Source organism: Eurosta solidaginis, chromosome X (genome assembly GCF_040869045.1).
Source record: "Eurosta solidaginis isolate ZX-2024a chromosome X, ASM4086904v1, whole genome shotgun sequence".
Classification (NCBI taxonomy): Eukaryota; Metazoa; Arthropoda; class Insecta; order Diptera; family Tephritidae; genus Eurosta; species Eurosta solidaginis.
The window spans coordinates 165,067,045-165,070,807 of record NC_090324.1 but is presented as its reverse complement, the minus strand read 5'-3'; the positions used below and the strand labels follow the sequence as shown (position 1 = coordinate 165,070,807).

Sequence of the window (3,763 nt, the reverse complement as noted above, 5' to 3'; positions counted from 1 at the left end):
AACTAACAAAATTTTAGTTGCTTTATTTGTACATTATTGTAATATTTCATTTACATTTTTCTCTTTGTAAATAATACTACCGTACAAGCAACAATTTAAATAATGAAAGTGAACAAGTTATATATATATGAACTTCGCTAATATATTTTGTGTAAGCGGCCTAGGTAAGGAAAACCTCACTTACTTTCATTGGTCGCTTAAAACACATCTGTATAAATATATCGACTTTATTAGCCCAAATATAATAAAGTTCAACTAACAAAATTTTTGTTGCTTTATTTGTACTTTATTGTAGTAGATTACAATATTTGCTTTTTCATCATTTTTATAGAGGACTTGGCCCCTAAACAAGCGCCTCTCTTTATATTGCATATTTTAAATATGCATATTTTTATAAGATGATTACATCAAAACAATAATAAATTGGAAAATTAATTCCAATAAATTGTTTTCGAATCATCAAGCAAAGGTTAAGCTTCAGTGGATCGCAGTATGGCAGCTGTTCTACCACTTACAACACCTTGCCCGTTACCAAAGTCGTTTACAATTGATTCTAGGCATTGTCATTGTATTAAATAATGTTTTTATATATAACTAGCGCGGCATACGGGTGATATTTGAATCCTCCCGCATTTGCTATGTTATAAATAACATTGGCATCACATATATTCATTTTGTCGTTTATAAATTAAATTTATAAACTTTAAATGATTTAGAGAAGCCATACAATGCAATTTGCCCCATATTTATCATTGCAGTCCAGCACGGATACAACCTTAGAGGCGTTCAGGCATAATCCAACGGACGTAGCATCATACCACTGTTCGCTCGAACAAGTATTGTACCATTGGTCCGTACCTGCGGTTCCTCTCGTACTACGCAGGAATGCTGTCGCAATAATATTTTGTCATTAGTAGGGTAAAACTAACCTGTCTCACGACGGTCTAAACCCAGCTCACGTTCCCTTGAAGGGGTGAACAATCCAACGCTTGGTGAATTTTGCTTCACAATGATAGGAAGAGCCGATATCGAAGGATCAAAAAGCAACGTCGCTATGAACGCTTGGCTGCCACAAGTCAGTTATCCCTGTGGTAACTTTTCTGACACCTCTTATTAAAAACTCTTTAAACCAAAAGGATCGATAGGCCGAGCTTTTGCTGTCTCTGTGCGTACTGAACACCGAGATCAAGTCAGCATTTGCCCTTTTGCTCTATGTGTGGTTTCTGTCCGCACTGAGCTGGCCTTGGGACACCTCCGTTATTATTTGAGAGATGTACCGCCCCAGTCAAACTCCCCACCTGGCAATGTCCTTGAATTGGATCATACCTGAGTGTTGGAGTTATACCAAATTTTAATTATGATAATAACATCGAAAAATGTTATCATTTCTCATTAAAATATGTTTACAATTATATAACAAACTCGTGGTACTTTGATCAAGAAGCTTGCATCAAAACCCAATACCATAAGATATATAAATATATCCTTAATATGGCTAGGCAATGATACACGTTCCACTTAATCAAGTAAGTAAGGAAACAATAAGAGTAGTGGTATTTCATTGACGATAAATAACCGAAATTATATATCTCCCACTTATACTACACCTCTTATGTCTCCTTACACTGCCAGACTAGAGTCAAGCTCAACAGGGTCTTCTTTCCCCGCTAATTATTCCAAGCCCGTTCCCTTGGCTGTGGTTTCGCTAGATAGTAGATAGGGACAGTGGGAACCTCGTTAATCCATTCATGCGCGTCACTAATTAGATGACGAGGCATTTGGCTACCTTAAGAGAGTCATAGTTACTCCCGCCGTTTACCCGCGCTTACTTGAATTTCTTCACTTTGACATTCAGAGCACTGGGCAGAAATCACATTGTGTCAACACCCGCTAGGGCCATCACAATGCTTTGTTTTAATTAGACAGTCGGATTCCCCAAGTCCGTGCCAGTTCTGAATTGATTGTTAATTGATAATCGTTATAATTTAAAAAGAATATATAACACTTAATAAAAAATGTATATAACTTTAAAAATTTTAGCAAGAAAGTTCCACAATTGGCTACGTAACTACTATCCGGGGAACAAAAACCGAAGTTTTCTATTTACCCAGAACGAGTACATAAAACCATGATATTGCTTCCCAATCAAGCCCGATTATCTCAATCTTCAGAGCCAATCCTTATCCCGAAGTTACGGATCTAATTTGCCGACTTCCCTTACCTACATTATTCTATCGACTAGAGACTCTTCACCTTGGAGACCAGCTGCGGATATCGGTACGGCCTGTTGAGAAGTTTGCGTGACCCCACCATAAATTTTCAAGGTCCGAGGAGAAAATATCGACACAACAGTAAATGTCATGCTCTTCTAGTCCATCTACCATATCTCTCTTCGAAAGACTTCCATGGTAGTACGACTATAAAACAGAAAAGAAAACTCTTCCGATATCTCTCGACGGCTTCTTTATGGTCGTTCCTGTTGCCAGGATGAGCACAAGGCCCATTTTTAATAACAAACGGATACTCAACAGGTTACGGAATTGGAACCGTATTCCCTTTCGTTCAAAATTATTCAAGTGTTTAAATTTTACTATATATATATATATATATATATATATTTTTTTTTGTAATTTAAACTTGAAAATTTTCGGCTTTCGCCTTGAACTTAGGACCGACTAACTCGTGATCAACCACTGTTCACACGAAACCCTTCTCCACTTCAGTCCTCCAAGGTCTCATTCGATTATTTGCTACTACCACCAAGATCTGTACCAATAGCGGCTCCATGCAGGCTTACGCCAAACACTTCTATGCACACCATTGTACCCTCCTACTCACTAAAGTTTCAAAATTTATAATTCAATCGAAATTGTATTATAAATCATCTACTTTAGCGGTAATGTATAGGTATACAACTTAAGCGCCATCCATTTTAAGGGCTAGTTGCTTCGGCAGGTGAGTTGTTACACACTCCTTAGCGGATTACGACTTCCATGTCCACCGTCCTGCTGTTTTAAGCAACCAACGCCTTTCATGGTATCTGCATGAGTTGTTAATTTGGGCACCGTAACATTACGTTTGGTTCATCCCACAGCGCCAGTTCTGCTTACCAAAAGTGGCCCACTGGGCACATTATATCATAACCTCAACCTTCATATCAAGAAAGGTGAGGTTCTTACCCATTTAAAGTTTGAGAATAGGTTAAGATCGTTTCGACCCTAAGGCCTCTAATCATTCGCTTTACCAGATAAGATTATTTTACATAATTTTAAAATGCACCAGCTATCCTGAGGGAAACTTCGGAGGGAACCAGCTACTAGATGGTTCGATTGGTCTTTCGCCCCTATACTCAATTCTGACAATCGATTTGCACGTCAGAACTGTTTCGGTCTTCCATCAGGGTTTCCCCTGACTTCAACCTGATCAAGTATAGTTCACCATCTTTCGGGTCACAGCATATATGCTCAAGGTACGCTCCAATTAGAGGTATAAATAATAATAAATTATTATTATACATAATTATATAGAACGCCCCGGGATTGAATTAATAGACTATAATTAAAATAGACTAAAAATTAATCCCATATATTTTAAGTTAAGTTAATTATGCCATTAGGTTTATATAAAATAACCCAATGACTTGCACATATGTTAGACTCCTTGGTCCGTGTTTCAAGACGGGTCCCGAAGGTATCCTGAATCTTTCGCATTGTAAATCATATAAATGCATACAATAAATATTAAAATCAATGATTTTAAAATT

The 3,763-nt window shown here is 37.4% G+C and overlaps 1 non-coding gene across 1 annotated transcript in view; it reads right to left on the bottom strand.

Moving 5' to 3' along the window:
* Nucleotides 1-451: 451 nt before the first annotated feature.
* The window catches only part of LOC137235563 (large subunit ribosomal RNA), a 4,018-nt gene continuing 706 nt past the window's right edge, over nucleotides 452-3,763 (bottom strand). The window contains exon 1 of the ribosomal RNA XR_010947981.1: nucleotides 452-3,763. This exon is cut by the window's right edge and continues 706 nt beyond it. This is a non-coding gene — a ribosomal RNA (large subunit ribosomal RNA).